The sequence below is a fragment of the Protopterus annectens genome, chromosome 11.part0 (genome assembly GCF_019279795.1).
Source record: "Protopterus annectens isolate FY-2018-M chromosome 11.part0, PAN1.0, whole genome shotgun sequence".
In the NCBI taxonomy this organism is placed as follows: domain Eukaryota; kingdom Metazoa; phylum Chordata; order Ceratodontiformes; family Protopteridae; genus Protopterus; species Protopterus annectens.
The window spans coordinates 207,994,626-208,006,831 of record NC_056745.1 but is presented as its reverse complement, the minus strand read 5'-3'; positions in this window follow the sequence as shown (position 1 = coordinate 208,006,831).

Sequence of the window (12,206 nt, the reverse complement as noted above, 5' to 3'; positions counted from 1 at the left end):
GAAGGAGTAGGTTTGTGCCTATGCCTTAAGTATTTTACAGATTTTACAGACTGCCTCTATCCATAAGGGACCAACCCAGTTGTGAATTTATGATTCCCCTATCCACTGATCCAGATTGATCTTGAAGAGGGCCAGGGAAGAACTCTGCTTTATGTGAATAGGAAGCTTATTCCAAAGAAGTGGCAACTTCTGGGGCATGACTAGCAAGTTCTGTTTGACTTACTAAGTTTAGATCACTAGAATGGGTGACTCTCATACTGTTTGTCTTGCAGATATGTAATAGCTCCATCAAGGCTGCATCTGTGAGCGCCTTGTAGATCACGCATGTGTCACACCTTAATAGTCGACAGGAGACAGAGTAAAGGGAAAATGCTTTCAGTCTATTCACACAGGACATTTTGTTAACACCTTGTATTTCTTGTAAGGAACCTCTGGGGTCACTCCAGTTGTTGTAGGTTACTAGTTAAGTACATTCCAAATGGCACATTGTACTCAATTATTAGTCTAATGAGGGCTGTGTACAGTGAGACTATAATCTCCTTGGATTTGGATGCAATACCTTTGCTTATACTTTGTGCCACATAGAATGATTTCCTCACCACTGTGGACATATGACAGTCAAAGTTCAGGCTGTAATCCACCTGTGTACCTAGATCCCTTATCTTTGAGTCTACTCTTAAGGGGTGTTATTAATGTTGTAGTTAGCATAGATATTTGACTTCCCAAAGTGTATGATAATGCATTTATTCACAATTAGTTTCAGGCCGTGGTTATGACACTGATTGGTTGGCTAATTTAGACCCTTCTGAAGGATAGCTACATTATCAGGTGATTCAGTGAATGCTCCCAGCTTGCAGTCATCTGTAAACTTTGTAATCCAGAGGCCTATCACATTGGCTTTGGAGTCCAAGAAGTAAATTACAAACAGGTGTGATCTCAGCACTGAGCTCTGTGGCACACCACTTGTAACTAGCCTCTTGCTAGAACTTGAATCATCCACTTTGACCACGTGTCTGTCCTTGAGTCAGCTGACTATACATTTGGTGACACAGGAATTTATAGCCAGTTTTGTGAGTTTACTTATAATACCTGAGTGGGAAATTGTGTCAAATGCCTTGGCCAGGTTGAGGTGGGTGGTATGCACTGTTTTGCCCTCATCCATGGCCTTGGTGTCTTTCTCAAAGTCCGCCAGATCTAGTAGGCATGACCTACACTTGAAGCTGAACTGGGTTGGGTCCAGTGTTTGGAAGTTTCCTATGTCTTCATTTATCAGAGATCTTTCTCCATTGCTTCCTATACACTGCAGCTCTCGCAAAACACTGATGTACAAACAAAGGTCACACATGAATGTGCAGTACATAAAAAAAAAGTACCAGGATATCTGAGGAATAGAGAAGAACACCACAGAGCTGTCATACAAAGGCATTATTTAAGAAAAGTAATTTTTTCTTAAATAACATCATTGTATAATAGCAATAACCAACTTTGTGGTGTGGTATATTGAAGATTTACCCATGGTTGTCTTTGTTTAATCACTCCGGCTTCACCCTTGTGATTAAACCACAATGACCGTGGATAAATCTTCAATATACCACATGCAGGTTGTCAGTTATTGTTATAGAAAAACTATGAATGCAGTATTAACATTATAAATAAAACTTTCTGATAACATTGCCATTTGCACTGCCTTAATAGCATTCATTTTTTTCACAAAATACTTGCATTTGTTTATCGTAAGGGCTTCACCCTTGTGATTAAACCACAATGACCGTGGATAAATCTTCAATATACCACATGCAGGTTGTCAGTTATTGTTATAGAAAAACTATGAATGCAGTATTAACATTATAAATAAAACTTTCTGATAACATTGCCATTTGCACTGCCTTAATAGCATTCATTTTTTTCACAAAATACTTGCATTTGTTTATCGTACGATTTTTAAGTTTATTTTTCAAAAAATGATCTGGAATGCAAGATATGTTAGGCTGCTAGAGGTGTGACATTATACACTACATAGGTGTTAAGGAGTTAACATTTTGAAACACTATTTAAATGTTTTGAAACAATAAAACAGATTATTCAAATAATGAAGTACTGCATACGGAACATTATTTCATAGGTAGGTACTAGGCTATCTGCCCGAGGGTATTTATAAGCCTAGCCAGAGTGTCGGCTATCGCCACCCCATTGATTAATTAACTGATCCTCTGTCAAGCAGAACCAATTAAGTGACCCCAGGGGTGTATTTTCTGTTACCCATCCACTCGTCAAGGTTTCTCTTGCCAAGTGTTAGTGAGGTAATATGTGAGTTAAATCAGGCATACAATAACCCACAGAAATACTGTGTAAAAAGGCAATGGAAAGTTTGCATATAAAGTTCATGGACAGTTAAACAAGAATTGGGAGTATTTACAAAAACAATCCATGAACCAGAATTGACACCAAAATTCATAGTACTGTAGATAGGCGGATTTAATCATTTAGTTCATGCTGAAATATCTTTAACCTTACAGTAAAATTAGAAGGCTTTATGCTAAAACTTTTTCAGGCCATAGATGCATTTGGTTGAATGGCTGGAGATCATTCCTGGTGCCGGCCTTGTAGGCATTGTTTTATCTGCCATTTTAGCTCTCTTTTTTCAAGGATGGTGTTTTTGTTACCTTCCAGTGGGCCAACCTCTAAGATGAAGATCATGTGGAACTTGAAGCTATTATGTTCATGGAAGTCTATGCAGTGTTTTACCAAAGTTTTTGCTCCTTTAATTAGTGTTAAGTTGGTGGTTTCTTCATGTGCTGTCGATAAGATATACCGAACACTGTTAAAATGTAAAATGATATAAAACTTTGTAACTTCAGGGTAACATGGAGACACCAAGTACTGTCTCTCACCTAAGCAGACCTGGTACCTCCTGCTCAATTGTCAGTTTGGAATCAGACAAGAATGCTCATCATTGAATAAACAGCTGCTTAAACTGGAATTTTTTGACTTTTTATATTTTTGCTAAGTTGTGTTAAGTTAGCTGCAGCCAGGATCTGACATTCTGAAACAGTTATCCTTATTCCTAATCCTTCTACATGGGATGATACAGAGTCACTAAGTTTCATAGCAAGAAAGATTTCAGCAACATTCACTGTAAAAAGCAATCAAATGCCTTGTATTGATATACCCTAAATGCATTCCACTGCCAAGTTCTCTTTTTATAGATGTTTACTGCTGTAACAGCTGTGGTTGATCAAACACAGATCTTCATGAAATTCTACATTGTAAGGAATACAGATAGGTTCATAGGTTAAGTACTAGATTAGCTGCCTTGCAGACCATTTTAAGCCTAGTCAGTTTCCTTTTTTGTGGTCAAATTAACCTATCCCATTTGGTTAAAGACTAGCTGCACCCATCCCATGGTCGATAACTATATATTACCCCCAATGAGAATAACTGAGATCATACCATACATAATTTGAGGGGAACCATGCATGGGATAAAAAAAAATATGAGCTGCCTATGACCATTAGTAGTGCTGGGTCACAACTTTGGGCACTTTGTTTCCACCTGGCCTGAATAACTGAGATCATACCATACATAATTTGAGGGGAACCATGCATGGGATAAAAAAATATGAGCTGCCTATGACCATTAGTAGTGCTGGGTCACAACTTTGGGCACTTTGTTTCCACCTGGCCTGAATATTCTTTTAAATATATATTTACAGTTGGAATGTGTCTGCTTTTACTGCTGCCATTTATCTGTATTTAATATATGATATATATTCTGGTGTGCTGTGCCAGTGCTAGCATTCTGGGGGCCCTTAGCAAGTTTCAAGTTGGGGGCCCTACCCAGGAGAATATAAAGTGTGACCACGGTGCCAGTCACACACCCCCTTCCCTGTCAAGCTCATCCAGTACCATTTAATGATCACTGTATACAGTTACTACTTTCAGACCATTAAAAAGACTTGGAAGTACCATGGTACACATTTACTGGCATTTAGTACCAATGTTACATTATGACAAGCCCCTGTACCACAGCAAGGTAGCCACTCACAGAGGTGCATGCACACACTGACTGGAATTTAGTTGCATGTTGTTACATTATGACAAGCCTCTGTACCGCATCAGGGTAGCCAGTCCCACAGAGGTGTACAGATACTACACTGACTCCCACACACAGGACATAGACACACAAGACAAAGACAAAGACAGCATTACAGCAAAACAGATTGAATAGAGACACCCACACAGACTCCCTCACACAGGACAGAAACACACAAGACAGACAGCTACGCAGACTCTCACACACAGGACATAAACTCCCACATGTGAAGATGGCACTATAGCAAGATTAAACATCAACACCCACACAGACTCCCACATACAGGACAAACACCAATACAAGATAAAGACAGCAGTATAGCAGGACTGAACAGACACACAGACTCCCTCACACAGGACAGAGACACACAATGAACCTTACACATTTGCTGTGCACCTGGTTCAGTTCATTCCAACTGGTCCTACAGACACCCTGCTTCATCATCCATGCCCAGCCGTAACCATTTCATGTATACTTCAAACAAGTGAGTCAGCTTTACCAGCTTAGTTTATACAAACTATTTGCTACTTGAACATTCAGTTGCAGAACTTTCCTTGTTTCAGTACTAGCAGAATGTAACACACCCTAACTGCTCCATTCTGTCTGTTGACAAACTTCACCTTAACAGTATTCTATTTCTTAACACATAATCCATTGGCTGTTCCATTCCAAAATGAAGACAACCTTAACTACTGTCATACTCCAAATGAGTTCATACAAACTAGGTTTATTTAAATATGTATCTGCATACCTTCCTCTATAAAATGGATTAATCCAAAGAGGAACTTCAACAAGCACCTCTCATGCCATCCACTGTTGGTCTACAATCTTGAGGGTGTTTCTAGCTGTCCATTGAGCTTTTGTTTTATTTGCAATAACACAAATCAAGGCAGATGTACATGTTTCACTGTGACTTGTACCCTTTATACCCTTGTACCTAGAGTATAATGTAACTGCATACATCTCACATATGTGTCATGTGATGTAAGTGCAGACAGCACAAGCATGTTTTTACATGCGTGACTTGTAATGATTTAAGGCAGACTGCACGTGTGTTTTCACATTAATGTGACATAATGAAATGCGAATAACACATATGTGTCCTAATGTGGGTGGCTCACTATGTATATGCCTGTTTAAAACTTTCTGAGTCTGACGAATGCTGGCTGCAAGTCCGGTGGTATCAGATGGGGTGTGTCATACAGATTAATAACATAGGTTCATAGGTGTTTACTTGACTAATGACCACAAAGGCCTTTTTAAGCCCAGACATGCATTCCAAATCTCTGACAAGTTCTGATACTCTTGATAAATGTAAACATGGACCTGGGAGATGAACCATTTACAGGTTACCTGTTTGCATTAGAAACAAAGGTGCCAAACCAGGGATGAATTTCTGGTTTCCCATCCAATTGTCCAAGTTGCACTTGAATTGGTTTAGGGAGGAACTCTGCTTTACATGGATGGGGAGTCTGTTCCATAGATGGGGTAGACTCTGGGATACATACCTATCTTTCCAGCAGGTCCTATTTATATCACAGGCAAGGTTTAAGCCTTTAGAATGGGTAATTCTGCTACTGTTTGTTTTGTGGATATGCAGGAGGTCCATCAGAGTGGGGTCTGACAATGCCCTGTATGCCAGGCATAGATCTCCCCTAAAAAGCCTGTAGGAGACAGAATACAGGGATAGGGCCTTGATGCAGTCTGCATAGGACAGTTTACTTACACCCTGTATTATTTTAGTGAGGAACCTCTGTGGATGTTCCATTTGTTGGACATGTAACAGTATTCAAAGCACCAGAAGAAGAGGTCTGAACAGCAACTACTCTAATCCTCTCCTTGTCATAGCTGTACTTAGAGACACATGCAACAGATCAAACATTTCATCACTGCTACATCAGAACAGAGGTCTCTGTTTGCACCATGCATTTGCTTCTTCCTCCTCAAACAAAAATAATGTTATGTGCCCTGTTACAAAATATCCCAGTTCATTTTTAAGTAATTTGTTTTTCACTTATTTCCAATTTGCTTTGTTTTCACATTTCATATGCAGTAAGGAAACATAACGTTCAAAATCTGAGTGCAAAAATAAAAAACAAAGCAGCATACTTGTTAGAAAAATAATTGTGAGGTTAACTGGCTTAATCAATAGTGCTATTGGGAAGATAAAATAGTAATTTATTTGCAATCATGTCATATATGGCATATTGCACACAAGCAATTCCAGACAGTGTTAATAAACATTCTATTTTACCTCCCCTTATTTTGTTCACCTCATCTTTCTGCTCTTCTTCGCCCAACAAATTTTATCTCCTAGTAAATAATGCTGTAGCCTATGATCCAGTGATATCACTGCCACCGGCTGCTTTTACTCTCATCAGATGACATCAAACATAATGACACAGAAGGCCAGGATGCATAGATGCTTGTTAGGTCTATCTGTGTGCACCCCTCCAGGAATCATACCTTTCAACTTCTTAGTGCAAGACATCTGGACAATGGCCCAAAAATAGGGACATATTTTAAATATTGCTTTTATAAACTTACAAAGTTGCAAGAGTAACAGGGTTTGTTTTAATATACATTTTCTGAAGGACATGAAGTCTGAAACTCAAATGTATGTCATTATTTACTAGCATAAATCCTCAGATCATCCCAGTGATTTGCCAAAAAACTATAACTTTTATGAGGAGCAGACCAAAAATATGAGCCGAAAATCTGGGCAGTTGAGAGGTATGCCAGGAATCCATATAGACATCTGTGTTAAAGAAAAAATCAAACAACTTATTCGATGGCTGGCTGCTGTAGCCAATCAGAAAACTGAAACTTAATTCCCTGGCTGCTGCAGCCAATCAGGTCACTTACTTCACTGAAGTGGACCTGATTGATTGCAGGTTACAGCAGGCAAGTTCAAAAGAAAAAAAATTGCACGGTGACATTACACAGCCATGTGAATGTCAAGGAGGTGTCGAGCAAGGAGAGGAAGAGACTGAGAAACCCGCGGCTGCTTCAAGTGGGGGCCCTCAAATGCAGGGAGATCACTGGGGGCTCCCCACAGCTGTGAGTTCGGTGGGTGCCTAACGTTGGCTATGCCGGTGTGCTTGTGATGTAAACGTTTAAATGCTCACATGATTAGCTGTGGTAGATCACCTGATTGAGAATATGGTGAGTTAAATGTTTGTGTTTTGATGCAACTTTTCTACAAATATAAACTAACAGTGCTGGCAAGGCTAGACTGGTCTTTGTGTATCACGTTTCTGCTCATTTGGAATAAATTTAATACATGTTTACATTGATTTCTCACTGGCTATTGTTTTACTAATTCAATACTCAGGGCTGCCACAATCTTGGAAACGGTACATATTCCTCATTTTCACATATTCTTTTTACTACATGTATCAGGATTATATTCCTCAGAATTTCAGCAGGGAGACTGACAAAGGACAGACAGCTCATTCTGCTTAGCTTGACCATACCAATCCAACAGGTACATAACTTTAAAGCTTTAAGTATTACATCATGTAAAGTCATTAAAATAATTATTTAAAATACTCTTTAAATAACATTAGACAAGTAAGAGTGGGGTGGTCACCACTGATTTTGAACTGGGTTCTTCCATGGTGTAACTCCTTTCTAGATTCTATTTCTGAGGTATAAAAGCAGGAGATGGACTATGGATAGCCAAAAACTGTTAACTGTAATCTTCATACATGCAGAAGTTCTCCAAGATGATCTACAAAGCTAGTGCAGTAGTAACGATCTCATGTTTAATGTCGGCAAAACGAAGCAGCATGAACAGAGGACCAAGTGTGTGTGAGTGGGGGGGGGGTTAGAGGTAGGACCTACACTGATAACTGCAGAGCTGTACAGTAGGACATAAAGCACTATGGTGAGACAACGTAAGGAATTACGAAAGTGACTAGTTAAGCACTGCAGGAGTCTACTCTGGGTCTAGTATTCTTTATTATACACATTTGTTAACCATGTAAACCAAATGGAAACATCCCTTTTAAGGGGTTTTCTTAGGAGCAGAGTCTAGTTAAATGACTTGCTCAGTGGCACACAAAACGCAAAAAGAAGTGGAAGGAATCAAACCTTGTGCACCCAGGACTACAGGAAGCAGTCTGTTAACTGGTTAGAGCCTTAATTCTCTGCACTAACTGACAGACTAGACTCATCATTGTTTGTTTTTGACACTCCTGAAGGGACACAGAACAGGATCACATTCTTGTGCAGTATTAGAGGATGGAAGAGAATAGTCTAGCAAAGGGTTTGGAAACTCTGAATGAGCATGAAAGAAGGTGGCAGTTAAAGTTTAGTGTAAACAAATGCAAAGTACTGTGATGAACATTATTCTGAATGTAGTATATTCCCCACAAGTACGCAGTATACAGGATGAAAGACAGTCTTGGTCCCCTGCAAGGAAAACTCAGGTGATGCTGCAGTTGTTCACCCGTATACTACTGTAGATAAACCATTAATATATATCGGTCATCCCCTTCCTTGTTACTGCTTCACGTAGGTTATCTTCCATGTGCCAAGCTGAAAATGGTCCTGAGACGAGTTCGAATCACAACTTTTGTACATGGACACTGTCTAAATGTACTGCTTACTGCAGCTGTTGTACGCATGGTGATTATTCTGAATGCAATATAAGCTTTTGCCACTATGTTGTGATTTCTGGAAACAATTTATGACATTATGTATAGTGACAACCATACTATTTCTGTTTAGTTTTTAAGCAAAAACAATAATGTTATGCAAGCTTCAGTAACTAAATATTCAAGTTCTATTTACCTTTCTAGGGACTATATCACTGTCTATTGATTACTGCCAGTGTTTTAAGTGTAACAGATCACTGATAATCAACTTCAAGCACTGAGTCACCAACTTCATACAAAGTAGTCAGATTCTGAGTGCACTATTAATCCAAACATGCTACCCAAAATTGCAGTCACTGTTGCTATTCAGGTGAGCATAGGTGGAAATTCATAAGCTTTGAAACCCATACTGTATGTTCCTATTTGTACATGATTACCTACATAAAACATGCATATGCTTGAAGTCTTCCCCGAGTTCATTCTGTATATCAGAAAGAGTGAGTTCTATATTCTCGGTTGTACAGAGTGAACTTTTATTTATTATATAATATAGCTTTAACATTTGCTTATTTTAATTTACAGTAGAAAGTCGATTATCCAAACTAATTGGGACCTAGGGTAGTTTGGATAATCAAATTGTTCGGATAATCAAGCATATAATTGAACTGGATAAAAACACTTCTAAAATCTTGTTTTCTCCACACAGGAATACACTTTTCAACCATTCAGCAATTCCAATGGACAATAAAGAATATTTTTCATACACAAGCTAGCTACAAGCTCAAAAAACATGATCAAGCAAATACGTATAATGTTTACATATTTAGACTTTACGATTTTTCCTACCCCAAAACTTTTGGAAGGCTGGTCCTGATAATTGACGTTTCTGATAATTGACATTCGGATAATCAACTCTCTACTGTGATCTGTTTTGTAAACTTTGTTGTGATAAAGCACTACAATAAAAATGAGTTAAGTGCGTGTTTATGTATTGCTTGTTTTTTTACAGTGATTCATTATAAGTTTAAAACAATTATGACAATTAGCCCTACTACTCCTTCAAGCACTAAGTGTAACTGGGAAGACAAAACTTTGTTTAGTGCAGAACTGGACTGGGCCTAAATTTCACCTACACTCATTCCCGCCTCCCTCATGCTAATTACTTTTACAATCAAAATCACCTGTCATCACATTAGCCTTCATGTTAAACCCTTTTCAAATCAACTACGTTCTCCAAACACATTTACCTCAGACAGATTCTTGACAAGTTTCCATACAGTAAAATAAAACACATGAAAACAGCCTGATATGAAAGCTGCCGTGAGTCCACAGTTATTCACTCAATGTATAATAATTCAAGCACTACACCATTCTCCAAATTTAAATATATGTACTTTACAGCTACTACTACTCTAACGCTAAGTTTTACTCACATTGACTTATGGCATACCTTTATCATCAAGTACCCATGCCAAAAAAATGTACTCATAGATAATCCTCCCGTGTTATACATGAAAATCTCTTTTTATTACAAACAAGATTTTCTATTAACATTATTTATTCCTGCTATTACAAATACAATTTTCTACAAACATTAACTAGTTATCCCTACTACTAACTACACCATGCTGTTGAAGTGTTGAAGTAGCCATACACTTCCTTGCTAACGTATAAATGTCTCAGCATAGTCATTGGTACCATTTTACTGCCTCTCTCTTCACAGAAGCCACTCACATTGTCCAATCCACAAACAAGTGCTGTATTACAAAGAAATCTGTACAATAGTTACTCCTATTCTGAAAGGCATTCTTGTCCACATGAGCTAACTTCAGATCCCTTTGGCAACACTAAAATAAACCAATTACCCCCAAAACCACTAAGTGCAATACAAATAACCCAAAGCATAGTGTCCAAATTAAACAAATATGAGCACAGATGGTTCCTAACAAGTCTACGAAGATGTGCTGATTTAACCTACATGATATGACTGCTTTTTATCAACATGATAGAGAATGCCTCAGTCCTGGAAACAAATCAGATGCACTCATCATAACATTAAAATGTTTCACTTAAATACAAGGAATATATACAACAAACTGTAATAAGTGCATGCCTCAGTTTATACATAATCTTAATTCACATGTATTACAAAGACAATTAAACAGTATAAAAAAAAGATTCAGAAATATTTCTATATGGCTAAATGCTATCTAGTAGGGAGAGAACCTATAAAGGTTAGGTGATGTTGCAGTGTTACCCAGACTCCATGCAACTTCAGTAAACCTCATGCCAAAAAACACTAGGTCTAAATGTTATAACTGGTACTAAAAATTTAGCAATGCTTGCTACATCTACTTATATTTTAAATATGCATTTAAAAATTTTGGTCTACCATTCAGTATATAACCAATACTTTTAAAGTGGAACTTCTATTAGGAGACCTTAGCGTAGATTGGGGAAATAGCACCACAATCACATCAATCTTTATGGACTTGCCCAGCTCATCTCCACGACAACTAGAGCAGATATATCATGAAATAAAAATGCACCTTAACCTGGATCCTAACTAGTTTCTCTGTCAGAATAAAAGCCATAGGAAACATTTCAATACCACTCTATCATTACTTGCTGTCTGGGAAACTATATGGTTCTAAGTTTATATTCATTAAAAAGGATCAAAGCTCTAAAAATCTCATTCTCAACCTATATAAACAACTAATACACTTTTACTATGGAGATGATGCAGTCTCATGTATTAATACTCCTTCCAAGCAGTAGTCAGAATGTGGCTTCACTAAAATATTCCAGAAAAAAATGTAATGCATCACCTCGGGTGACTAAAAAGTTAAAATATCATTTCCGACAGAGGTGCAATGTGGAAACAATAGATTAAATATGGGCTCATCGTTTACCTCTAATGCGGGATCAAGGCTGGTCTGGTTTTATGATTAGGTTACAGATGAACTTGATAGGGGAAGCACTAGCAGTTGCAGTTTATCTGCACTTCAGCACAGCCTCTGACAGCCTCACACAAGAAGCTGATAGGAAAAGTGTGTGTGGGGTTAGCGGTAGGACCTACACTGATAACTGCAGAGCTGTACAGTAGGACATAAAGTACTATGGTGAGACAATGTAAGGAATTAAAAGTGACTAGTTAAGTACTGCAGGAGTCTACTCTGGGTCTAGTATTCTTTATTATACACATTTGTTAACCATGTAAACCAAATGGAAACATCTCTTTTCAGGGGTACTCTTAGGAGCAGAGTCTAGTTAAATTAATTGCTCAGTGGCGCACAAAAGGCAAAAACAAATAGAAGGAATCAAACCTTGTGCACCCAGGACTACAGGAAGCAGTCTGTTAACAGGTTAGAGCCTTAATTCTCTGCACTAACTGACAGACTAGACTCATCATTGTTTGTTTTTGACACTCCTGAAGGGACACAGAACAGGATCAAATTCTTGTGCAGTATTAGAGGATGGAAGAGAACAGTCTAGCAAAAGGTTTGGAAACTC